General features: G+C 51.0%; 1 protein-coding gene and 1 long non-coding RNA gene across 6 annotated transcripts in view; one reads left to right on the forward strand and one right to left on the reverse strand.

Annotated features, from left to right (window-relative positions):
- Positions 1–4,128, reverse strand: part of CTBP2 (C-terminal binding protein 2) — a 154,299-nt gene extending 150,171 nt beyond the window's left edge. For 4 of the 5 annotated variants that reach the window (XM_047703476.1, XM_047703478.1, XM_047703473.1 and 1 more), the window contains exons 1-2: positions 3,988–4,128; positions 3,454–3,658 (exon numbers count right to left, since the gene is read on the reverse strand). The gene's annotated coding sequence lies outside the window, so the exon portion shown is untranslated. Of the gene's footprint in view, positions 1–3,453; positions 3,707–3,987 lie in introns of those variants that run through there. The other variant, XM_047703474.1, reaches the window with a different exon arrangement.
- Positions 4,055–11,465, forward strand: LOC125085201 (uncharacterized). Its single transcript, XR_007122805.1, has 3 exons — positions 4,055–4,190; positions 9,081–9,274; positions 11,153–11,465. It is a non-coding gene; the product is annotated as an uncharacterized LOC125085201 (long non-coding RNA).
- The last annotated feature ends 1,460 nt before the right edge of the window (positions 11,466–12,925 follow it).

Genomic DNA, 12,925 nt, shown 5'->3' on the forward strand with positions numbered 1-12,925 from the left:
AAGTTTTCCTGTTTCATCCTGTGTACACGACCTTATTAACAATGCCAAGGAAAGCAAACTCGACCCTGCAGGGACAGGAACAGGTGTGCCCTGGGTCTTAAAAGGCCAAAATATCTCACAAAGTATGTCACTGGTGTATTTTTACAATGCTAGTAGTGTTTGTTTTTAAGTAGCGAAACTTTTTTTACTTTCTTAACCTTAACAAGACACACTTTGCAAATATTTCTTCTTTGAGTTGATGACTAAGTCCCAGAATAAGTTGCAACTTGTGCCTAGCAAAGAAATACATTTTAGGGACAAAGAAGTTTTTTGGAAAAATCACAGTTAAGAAAAGGTAATTCACGCTGCCCCTCCCCCAGGAAAACACCCTTTCAAGGGCCAGTTTCAAAAGATCCCAAGTGAAGTAGTAAATACACAGGGCTTGGAACTCAAACTGCAGAGCAACACCACCCTCCATCCACTCAGCCTTATTAAGGTACAATCAGAAATGAGGGAGACAACATACCACCCCCCACCCCAGCCTTACCTTCCCAAACAGAAAAAAGGATTAAACCAAAAAATCCTATTGTCAGGTTCAAAACAAGCTCTAAAGCCAAGATTTTTTAAAAATTCCCTCTAATAACTGCTTTCTACAGGGACAAACTGGGGTCCCCTACCCCTGAGGCACAGAAAAACCAATCAGTGCCATAAATTCCCTTTGCCTTCAACCTCACTCCCTCTCACTAGGGGCAGAGTGGGGGGAGGGGGTGACCCGACATCAACACTTACACTAAACCCCTCAACGCTCTACAGAAATATGCTGGCTTATTTCCTTTGTTTGGTCCTGTTATACTTGATCAAGTGTGAACGATTAAACCAGCTTCATTAAAGGCAAGTGCATTCACGGTTAACATACAACTTCAATGGCAACTGTAAGCATATTTTGCAAGAAGGAAGGCCTGCTTTTTTGCTTGAAACCTACCATCTCATTAACTTTTCTTTTGGGGGCAATAAAAAGGGCACCAGGTTTCTTGTGGGGTTTTTTGTGTTTTTTTTGTTGTTGTTGTTTTGTTTTTTTACAGGAGAGTGTCACAGCAGTTCAGAGATCTGATGGCAGACAAAAGGATTCTTAGTGTTTCAACTCTAGGATACAGTCCTGTTACTTAAGAAAGAAAAAGAAAGAAGGAAAGATTGATTGTTTCAATATTAAAGCTGCTCTGACTTAAAGTATTTAATTAGCATTTTGAATATCACTTTATAATTACTGTAAGAAGTACTCTTTGAAATCAAATGATTATAAAAACAAGATCCTTGAAAGCACCATTACTTCAAAACGTAAAGGATTTACTTAAAAATTTTTCCAAACACTGAAATTCTCCGAAGTACATGAAAACTAGTTCCACTATGAGAACCCTACAGGCGGAACAGCAGTCTTAGGTACTGAACACGAGGTTAATTTTAAAACTGTCTTTGAACCCAAGCACCTAGTAGAGACTCTTCTTTGAAAGAGTAGTAGGAGAGTTTAATACATTTCGCCGAAGTCGGGAGGCAAAATCACTTTGTAAACTAACCAAAATATACGTCCCCTCCAAATTATCCATGTCAGATAAAAATATACCAGTCTCTAGAATATCCAACAGAATTGCAAATAAGGCACTTAGCATTTTAAATTCCCAATGCATATTTATAGAATACAATTCTCTTGTCTACCCTTCAAGCCACTCACATCTGACTCTCTAAGAACTTAACCTGATCTCCAATCTTTAAAGAAAAAAGGTGGGAAAAAACCCAGAAAGATCTGTTTACCCTGGATAGGGCAAGTGAGCCCGGCAGGACGACATAGGCCACTGCCAGCAGCCTCCACCGCAAGGACGCAGAGCGAGCGGGATTTCTACGAAAAATTCCTCCTTCCCCCTGTAAAATACTAAACATGGGGACCCCTGGAGCCAACTGCTGTTGGGGTCCGCCTCCGGGAAAAGTACTCGGGGTCGGGAAGGGGGGCACCCCACACACCCGCGCGCACACGAACACACAGGGTCCGTGACCATCCGCCGCGGCAGAGAGCGAGCTACGGGAGGTGTGTGTGCGCGTGTGTGTCTCGCCGCGGCCGGCGGTGACCGCGCGGAGCTCCCGGGCCCGCGGCCTCCCAGCGCCAGGACGCTGCGTGGGCTGCGGGCGAAGCAGCTACGCTGCGGGGCCTCCCGCCGGAGAAAGGCCCCGGCGCGCCCCGGCTCCCGCGCGCCACTGCCCAACTTGCCCGGGAGCGCTGGGCAGAGCGGGAGGGAGAGAAAGAAAGATGCTGCCCCTCGGCCTCGCGGGTCAGTCCTGCGCCGCGGAGGACGAGGAGGAAGAGGCGACCGCGGCGGCCCGGCTGTCGCTGTGCCGCGCCGGGTCCCCGCCGCCCCCGGCGCGCCCTCGCCAGCCCCTCCTGCGAAACTTTTTCTTTTTGGTTCGCCCCACCCGAAAAGTGCAGCCCGGGAGGGGGAGGCGGGCAGACCGGGTTCGCCGCGGTGGCGGCGGCGGCGGGCGAGGAGGAAGTGGTGCCCGCGGGAGCGCGGACGGGCAGAGGAAATGCCCGGCCCGCTCGGCCCCCGCCCGCGCCCGTCGCCCGGCCAGCCCCGGGCCCCCGCCCCGCTGCGACTTTGGCGGGCCGAGCCCGGCGCGGCAGTGGCGGCGGCGGCGGCAGATGTGGCCCGGCTGCCCGGAGGAGCCAACAATGCGGGGCCGGCAAAACAAAAGGGTTCCACTTCGCCTCCTTTCCCTTCTTTCACTTGCGCTCCCGGGGCGCCGCGCGGGATCCCCGGCCAGCAGGGGCCGCTCCCCGGGGGCCCTGAGCCGCGCGCGCCCCGGTTTCCCAGCGGACCCCCGCGCTCCCCCCCGCCCCCGCCCCGCAAGCCTAAGGCCCCGCGCGCTCGGACTCCCAGTCCCGGGGGATCCGGCCGTATTGTCCCCGCGGCGCGCCGCGCGCTCGGCCTGGGTCGCGGGCGGCCCCCGCGCGCGCACCCACCGGCCTCGGGGAGCAGGAGCCGGGGGCGCCTAGGAAACCGTCGCCGAGACGCCGCCGCCGCCGCTGCCCTCCGGACGCCGCCGCGCTCGGGATTTCTTTTTTCTTTCTTTTTTTTTTTTTTTTTTTTTTTTTGCCAATCCTGATGGGAAGGAAGGTGACCGCCTACTTCGCATTCATCAACTCTCATCACAACAAAAATCCTGGCACAAACGGCAGCCGGCGGGCGCGATCGGCGGCGGGGGGCGGCAGGCAGGGACCTCCAGGCCGGCTCCCACCACCGGGCGCCGAGCGGGGACACGGGGGCGCAGACCAAAGATGTCCTCGGATGCCGGCTCCGTGTCCTTCGCCCTCCTCCTCCCCCCCTCGCCGAGTGGCGCAGTGAGGCGCGGGCGCGGCGCCCCCAGCCCGCGGCCGCAGGTGAGGCGGGGGCGGCAGCGGCCCCAGCCCTCCCCCGGGGCCCCTCTTACCTCGTCCCGGGCCGCCGGCGTCCACGGCGAAGGGCGCCCACCCGGGAGGCGGTGGCGGCGGCGGCGGCTCCCGCCCCTCCCACCCCACCCGGCGGCGGTGGCGGTGGCGGCGGCTGTGCGGCCCCCCCTCAGCGCGGCATGGCTCCCGGCTCGTTCCCTCGCTCCTTGGGCCGCCGCCGGCTCCTCTGGGCCGCTGCCGGGCCACCTTAAAATGACACACGCACACAGGGACACACACACAAAAACTTAATCTCTCCAGCTCCCCGCCCCTCCCCCTCCCACCCTCCCCTCCCCTCCGCTCCCCTCCCCTCCCCTCCGGGTCTCTCCCCTCCCCTCCCCACCCTACCCCTCCCCTTCCCTTCCTCCTCCTCCCCTCGCCGCCGAGCCTCTTCCTACTTCCCCACCCACCCCACCCCCTTCCTCCGCCCACCCGGCTCCCGATCCTCCCCACCCCAGTCCCAGCCCCGCGCCCGCTCGCCGGGAGGGGGCTGCGCTGGGGGTCCCCGGCCCGCGCTCGCCCCGCGCCGCTCTCACCCCCAAGAGGATGCTAATTCCAACTTGGATCGGGGGAGGGAGCGTCCTGGATGCCTTGCGCCTCCCGGCTATTTGCTCTTCTTTATTTGTTTTCTCCTCCGGGGAAGAAGGCGGAAAACGGAGAGAAAGGGAAAGGGAAAGAAGCGGCGCCGGCCGCGACGCTCGGTGCCCGCCGGCTGCGCAGGAGCGAGGCGGGAGGCGAGGTGAGGGTCGCCGCTCGCTCACTCCTCGCTCTTTTTTTTTTTTTTTTTTTTTTTTTTTTGGGTAAAGGCGGGGTCTTTCTTTGCAAACCAATGACACAACCCCACATGGGCCGGCCTCGCCCCCTACAGATACTCCTCACTACAAATCGGCTCTCTCGGGGGATTACTGGCTCCGCGAAAGTGCACACAGGCGCGGCTGGCGGGCGAGGGGGCCGGGCGCGGCGGGCACTCCCTGGCCCGGCCCCGCCCGGGAGGCCCTAGCGAAGCGCTGGGGCCTCGGCGGCGGGGGCGGGGGTCCTGCTACAGCGGCCGGGAGTCCGGCCCTCCCTCCGCTCCCCTTCCTCCTCTGCCCCTTCCACGTGGGGCCCCGGGCGGCCGGCCACGTGGGGGGACGCGAGCCCAGGCCGGCCTGGGCGCAGCGCCCTGGGGTGGCTCTGGCCCCATCGGGCCCCCGCCTGGCCCGCGGCGCCGACCTGCCCCCTTCCCGGCCCCGCGGCTCCAACTTCCTCCTGGGCCCCGCGCCGGCTGCTTCTGCCTTCTCAGGCCCGCGGGGTCAGGCGCGGGCCGGCCACAGGGGGCACTTGCGCTCCCCAAATCCGGATCCGGGAGACGGTGCCCGCGCCTTGCCAGAGAGGCGGCGGTGGCTGTGGGTGCGCGGGAGGGGCCCTGTGTGCTGGAACTTGCAGCGGTTGTGTTCCCTACAAGAAGCAAAACATTTTTTACACATAAAAAAAAAAAATGTTCCTTCCTGTTGCCTGGATCTCGCCGCTGCTATTTTTAAAGCCTTGCTTCGGGTGGGAGCTCCCGGCCTCGCGGGACGGAGACGCGCGGAGGCCTGGGGGGCCCGAGAGTGGGGGTCCTGGGCTTGCGCGGCTCCCCGACGCGGCGAGCTTAGAGTGTGGACACGAAAGCTAGGGGTCAGGCCGCGCGCCGGCTGCACCTAGATTGAATTCAGTGCCGGTGACCTGCGGCGTTGGAGCCCTGTTTGCGGAGGGAGTCGGCGGCTAAGGACTGGGAGGACTCCTCCCCCGGCGCCCCAGAGCCCCTCCAACTCCTCTCACTTCCCCGAGGTCGCCGCTCGCGGTCCAGGAGCCCCCGTGCAGGCTGAACGGAGCCCCCGGTGTCGATGTTTTAAAACTGTATTGAGATGTTACGAACTGGATTGAGATGTTGAGCAGGAAAGGCATGAGTAAGGTGTGTGAGGTCCGGCCTCTGCAGGCCGCAGGCATGGCCATTCTGGGAGCCCAGACGCTCCGTTGGGCCTCCGGCGTCCAGGCTAGGCACTACACCCCGCCGAGCCAAGATAACCTCAGGTGAGGCCTGTAGGCCGGGGAAAGGGCCGCGGAGCCGCATCCTGAAGGGAGTTAGCTGCTCCAGGCCTGTGCGTCTATTAAGTTTCCAAACTCCTGCTCCGGCCCGCAGCTGGGGAGAGGTGCTCACTGTTCCTTTGCTAAAGTGTACCCAGATGTGGCAAGTGCGGCCGGCCTGCGGGGGGGGGGGGGGGGGGGGTTGACTCCTGATGATTGTTTCATCTTCAAACAGTAAGGTTTTAAAACACGATGGAAGACCTCCCACGGTGATGGCAGCGCGGGGGCGGGGTGGGGGGTGGCATTTCACACCGGCTAGCTCTCAGTAACTAAGATGTCCGTTTATCACACGGCCTGAATAGGCCAGCCCAGCTACGCGGCCCTTGGGTCCGTGGTTCCGTCAGAAAAACTCCCAGACGTGCCCACCCCGTTGTCTCCATCTTCTGGCGACCCCAAATCGTCACAAACATTGTCAGGGCCCTCCTGTCCTCAGCAATGTGGCCTCAAGGTCGTGGGGCCTAGGACACATAGGACCTGCCCACCCCCAGGCTAGCAGGTGATTTTATTTCTTAGGCATAAACTATAACTGACCATAACTAAAGAATTTCTGCTTCCTTATTTCACAGATGATCATTGGTTCTGAGTGGCCCTCTCTTCTCACCCAGAAACCACAAAAAGTCAGCTGGTTTTTTTTCTATCACTTGTCCATTTTCTTGTCTAACACGAGTGGGATTACTTTAGGAATTCCACTTCACTCTTCTTGTTTGGAGAGTGTTTAAAAAGAAGCATCCTCGGGCGCCTGGGTGGCTCAGTGGGTTAAGCAGCTGCCTTCGGCTCAGGTCATGATCTCAGGGTCCTGGGATCGAGTTCCGCATCGGGCTCTCTGCTCAGCAGGGAGCCCGCTTCCCTCTCTCTCTCTCTCTGCCTGCCTCTCCGTCTACTTGTGATCTCTCTCTGTCAAATAAATTTTAAAAAAATCTTTAAAAAAAAGAAGCATCCTCAGAACCAAAACATTATTTTTCACCTCAGTTTGACACCCTGTATTTTAAAATATCAAACCCATTGACCCCCAGCATGTGAATTATTTAAAACTTTTTAATGTTACAAAAAACAAACCAAAAACCCAGACCAATTCAAAAATGGGCAAAGACTTGAACAGACTTTTTTTTTTTAAATAAGATTTTACTTGTCAGAGAGAGTGCATGGGAGCACAAGCAAGGGGAGTGGCAGGCAGAGGGAGAGGTCAGCTCTTGCTAAGCAAGGAGCCTCAGGGACTCAATCCCAGGACCCTGGGATCATGACCTGAGCTGAAGGCAAATGCTTAATGGACCGAACCACCCAGGCACCTCTTGAACAGACAGACATTTCCTAAAGGAAGAATCACAAACGACCACTGAGCGGGTGAAAAGATGCTCACCATCACTAATCATCAGGAAATGCTAATCAAAACCACAGTATATACCACTTCGTGTCCACAGGGATGGCTATCACAAACCGTCATAACAAGTGTCGGTAAAGATGTGGAGAAGTGAGCAAACATGAGACCGCTGGCAGGAATGTAAATTGGTGCACCACTGTGGAAAACAATGTGGCGGTTTCTAAAAAAGTAACATAGATTTAGTGTATGATCCAGTAATTCCAATTTTAGGTGTTTACCCAAAGGAATGAAAAGGGTCTTTAAAAAAAATTGAACACTGGGGCGCCTGGGTGGCTCAGTGGGTTAAGCCTCTGCCTTCGGCTCAGGTCATGGTCTCAGGGTCCTGGGATCGAGCCCCGCATCGGGCTCTCTGCTCAGCGGAGAGCCTGCTTCCCTTCCTCTCTCTCTCTGCCTGCCTCTCTGCCTACTTGTGATCTCTGTCTGTCAAATAACTAAATAAAAAAAAAATCTTTAAAAAAATTATTTAAAAAAATTGAACAATGTTCATAGAATTATTCACAATAGCCAAAAGGTGGGAATAACCCAAATGTCCATCCCAGAATGAATGGGTAAACAAAATACAGTTACATGCATGAAATGGAATATTATTCAGCCTTGAAAAGGAATGAAGTTCTGATACCTGCTCTCATGGGGACGAACCTTGAGGACATAATGGTAAGGGAAATAAACCAGACACAGAAAGACAAACATTATATTATGCCACTTATATGAGCTACCTAGAATAGGCAAATTCACAAAGACAGTAGATTAGAGATTACCAAGGGCTGGGGGGAGGGAGAAAGGGGAGTTATTGTATAATGGACACAGAGGTTCTGTTTGGAGTGCTGAAAAAGTTCTGGAAACGGGTGATGGCGGTGGGTTATGAAATATTGTGAATGTGCCTAATGCCACAGAACTTATACACTTAAAAATGGATAAAATGATAAATTTATTTATGTACATTATACCACAATATTTTTTTAAATGTTGCAAACTACCTTTTTCTCACAAACCTTACAAACCTTGGTTTATTTCTTTACTAGATATAAACTTATTTTTCAATAAGAAAAACACATTAAAATACAGAGAAAATATTTTAAAATATATTTCAGTTAATTTACATAATAAGTGTCTTTTACCAATTTTTAATCTTTCTGTGTTGCCATTATAGAATATCATACTGCAACGTTAATTTTTCAGTACTCTCCGTGATCTCTTCCCATCTAATCCTGTTTAATCGTCAGGTTCAACTTCTGGTGTTCCAACGTGGATTTTGACAGACACAAAAAAGAAGAGTCATAAAAATGACAATAGTAGCAACAAATGTTTCTCCATTGCTCACTAGGGTGTGTGGTACTGGGCTAAGCCAGGGACACGCATCTTTAATCCTCAGGGCAGACCCTTAAGAGACATACTAGTATTCTTCCCATTTTACAGATGAAGTTAATTGAGCTTCAGACAGTTACTGCCTTCCCCAAGGTCACACTGCCGGGGAGCGAAGAGGTAAGCTTGGACCCCTGTCTGCCTTATTTTGACTACTCTTCTTCCCTATTTCAAGAAAGGCTTCTACTTATATTCATACACATTCATTACCATGGACTCAGAAGAGACTAAACTTAGTTACTTTTGTTTTTTTTAAGTAATTTACTTATTTGTCAGAGACAGAATGAACACAAGCAGGGGAGCAGCAGGCAGAGGGAGAAGCAGACTCCCCGCTGAGCAAGGGGCCCAGTGTGGGACTTGATCCCAGGACCCTGAGAACATGAACTGAGCCAAAGGCAGGCGCTTAACAGACTGAGCCACTCAGGTGTCCCAGTTAGTTGCTTTTGAAACACAGCTTATTTGAAAGGTTTTGTTTTGTTTACTAATGTGACTGCAATCTAATCTTTAGAGGGGGATTTAAAAAAAAAAAAAAAAAAAAAAAGGAAAGCCCAAGAATTAAATGTGTTGTCAGACACTGGTTACAAAATAAAAAGACAAAGATGGGTGTGGATTTTAAGGCTCCTGAAAATCAGTTTCAGAACAAGAAAAAAAGCTAGGATCTAGAAAGTAGAAAATAAACTTTTGGCTACTGAGAATAAGGATTCTACATAGTACTTTCATACTGAGGAAGAATTCCTACAGAGTTCAAAAGGTTACATCTAACACTATTTTTTTCCCTTGCAGAAGAGCCAGCGTCACTTTTTCCTGGTGGTCTGAGCTAAAGAGAAAAACCCGGTCGCATTACCCAAGCTTCCAAAGTGGGAGGAGTGTGAAATGTACGCACTTCTCCAGGATGGAGAGAGGACGCTTCTTTATTCCGGGGAACTCAACTCATTTGCCTAGGAACCTCCATTCCCACTTGATGTTGCCCATGAAAGGTAACTTCGTGTCTTCTGGTTTGATTCGGTTTCTTCTGGGTTAACCAGCTCTTTGGGTTCACCGGTCTCTTTTGATGCATAAAGTTCAAACCGATTATCAAAAGCTCCCCTGTCCGGGGAGTCTCTCTTCCTTTCTGGGTACTAGAATTTGGGATTCAAATGGGTGGCTGTTTTCCAACACTAAGGCTCTGGGGGAGGAGTCCTAGCTCTCTAGATGAGGGATTTGGCCCAGGGGAGCCCCAGTAGCGCAATGTGGGGGTTGGTATAACCGGCAGACCTCTCAGCACAGACAGGGCAGGAGCACCCTTCCTGGGGTCATCCTCCCTGGGGACCATTCCCCTCCTGACGTAGGCCTGGCCCAGCTGATCTCTGAGATGCTGCCAGTATCCTCCGCAGCATGTTCCCCACCCCTCCCACAGGGCCACCTTCCCCCCTGGATACACAGGACTTCTTTCAGGTGCTTTCTGAGTCCTCCGGAAGCCCTGAGTTCCATCCTACCACAGGCCATCAGTCCAGTCACTTCCTTCGGCCACCCTCACCCTTCCACCCTACACACGCACACGCACACATACACCCACAAGGAGTCTGGGGGAGGCAGCGAGAGCTGGTTCACATTCTCCCTTAACCCATGGGAGTTTCCGGATCTCTGCTCTGCACACCTTCAAAAGAAAATAAAGTTCATCTCTCTTGAAGAATTAATGGTTTGCCTTTTTTTTTTTTAAGATTTTATTTGTTTGAGAGTGAGAGAGAGAGGCAGATGGAGAGGGAGGCTGGGCAGGGAGCCTAACTTGGGACACCATCCCAGGACTCTGAGATCATGATCCAAGTGGAGGGCAGATGCTTAACCAACTGAGCCACCCAGGACCCCCTAATGGTTTGCTTTTAGCAGATAATTGAAACAAATCATCATGATTCCTTGTTGCCTTGGCTCATAGGAAACTCAAAGTCAAAATGTAATGTTCAAGGATTCCAAGCAGCCTATTGTCATGTTTCAGGAATATACTATATGATATATGGAATTATCCTATATAATTCTAATATATATAATAAATATATAATTATTCTCTATATATTCTATATGATATATAATATTCTAAATTCTATATGAATATCTCCCTCTGTGAAAAGGGATTCTGAACTTTCATGGGAGAGGGGTGTTGTTCGAAGAGGCATCTTAAATATTTTCATATAATTTTATATCTGGAAAACAATTGTTCTGACAATACAAATTATGGGCAATAAAGCTGAATAAAATCTTCTTGCTTGGTGATGATACCCATATAAAACAAGAAGCACTTCCTGTACTTGAGAAAACAGGACTGAAAAACGGTTGGAAGGAGTTTCTGATTTTTGTTTTGACTTGCTGATTATTGACTGGAGGGTTGTAACACCTGTTTTTACTATAACCACCCAAAGTACTTTTTTTTGGAGGTTGGTGGGAGAATATTAATAAATACTACAAAAACCCCAACCCTATTGACATCCCTGGTTTAGGGCAAAGGACTTTTTTTTTAGGAGTGGAATGGCACAGAGAGGGCAAGACTTTCCCTCAGTGACCGTTAACACATTTCATAACCGTGAACTTAGGGGATTGTTTGATGTGTTGTAGAACACCTGGACCACAGGAGATGCTTAGTCAAGTATTTCATGGATGGACAGATGGATGGATGGACAGATGGATGGATGGATGGATAGATAGATGGATGACCCTGTGAATGTATTTCAAGACATCTGAGCTTTACAAATAATGACAAAAGTCATACATGCAAACTGACAAGAGAATCAAGTCATTTTAACTGGACATATAAGTATTAGGTAGGATTTGAGGTTATTTTTAAAGATTTTATATCTTTACTTTGTTATATTCTCTGTTCACAGCATGGAGCCTGATGTGGGGCTCAGTCTCATGACCCTGAGATCACCACCCCAAGATCTCGACCTGAGCCAAACCCGAGATTGCTCCACCAACTGTGCCACCGAGGTGCCACCTTGTTAGATTATTTTTGTAATTTAAAGAACAAGGGGGCCAAGAGAAATGATGTATACAGATAGTTCCGAAAAAATAATCCATACATAAAGCAAATGTAGCCAAATGTTAAAAACTGGTGAATTAGGGTGACGGATACATGGGAGTTCTAACAACTCACCTGTAAATTTAGAAATTATTTCAAAATACAAAGTTTTTAAAGAAGTAGTGAAAGCGATTTAATCCATAGCCCCAGTGTGAAGTATGGAGTTGGTAAGGCGCGTCTTTCTCCCGTTTAGCAGCCTTTAAACAGGAAGGCATAATTCCTTCTCTGCTTTGTGCCTCCCTCGGAGCTGCTTTGATGTCTCTCGGAACAGGGTGGGGGGGGGGGACCTATAAAAGGCCCCTGGGACAGGCCTGCTGCCGGCTGGAGCTTTCTCTCGGCCATAATCACAGACCTCCAACTGACGGCAGTATTTCTCAGTTCCCTATCTCTCTCCTGTTTCATTTCCAGGAACCAACGGTTGTAGGAAAAAAAAAAAAAGATAGTGGCCCTAGATAATAGTGGGTCCTTTTATTGGAACTGTTTTGTGCAATAAAATGGACTAGTTGTGTGCACTTGAGTATTTCAAGGGTCTGTGCCGCAAAAGTGGCTGGGGATGGGACTCGGCCACAGCATCACTCACCTGGCTCTGCTCTTAACGCCGCTCACTTGAGAACCACAATTGTCTGAAGCCCTCAGTGGCTGTCCTGAATGAGGTGGGAATTCTGCCACACTATTTTGTAACATAGCTGTGCTCTTCGTGGCCATAGTATAATCACTTTGTGATTCATAATTAACCTAATCACCGAGTTCATATCGTTTTATAGATGTCGCTGCCCCGTTCAATGGTGCTTTCAGACTCCATGCCCTGTGGCTGAGGGGTACGGATCCTTGTGGGGGAAGCTCTCCATTTCAAGATTTAATTGGCATTTGGGTTTAAGCCCATCACTTTTTCCCCCCATCACTTTTATTTTTTAATTACACACACACCCACACACATACACACGGGTGCACGCGCACACACACACTCTGCCTGAATTCTTTGAAAAAACAGTGTCTCTAGTCCCAGGAAAACAAAAACAAGCACGCAGATCCACAGAAATGAGTGAATCTGTAGTGTAACATACGGAGGAAATAAACAAACATATTGAGCTACTTTTACTCAACAAACATTGAAGGAGGGTCTGCTCCACGCCCGGCCCGGGCTGGGCCCCTGGTACAAAGATTCACCTGAGCTGGTTGCTGCCTCCAAGGATAGAGGATCACAGGGATGCTGCATTGGCCCAAGGAGCATCTCATTTAATCCTCACCCCAATTCGAGGTGGGGATTAAACCCCACAGCCATGCAGTCACATGAGCCCCCCCACACAGAAGGGCCCCACACTTGGGTTCATGCTCTGCAGTTGCCATCTTGAAATTCTTTATAATTTTGAACAAGGGGCCTTGCCTCTTCATTTCACACTGGACCTGCAAATTATGTAGCTGCTCCTGATTTTCTAGTCTGAGGTCCCTCAGCCAGCAAGCAGCAGACCTAATGTACAGGTGGTTCTTCTTCTTTTTTTTAATGACTTATTTATTTGAGAGAGAGAGCAGGAGGGGCAAAGGGAGAGAGAATCTCAAGCAGACGGCTCACTGAGTGTGG

This window comes from Lutra lutra, chromosome 14 (genome assembly GCF_902655055.1).
Source record: "Lutra lutra chromosome 14, mLutLut1.2, whole genome shotgun sequence".
Lineage (NCBI taxonomy): Eukaryota > Metazoa > Chordata > Mammalia > Carnivora > Mustelidae > Lutra > Lutra lutra.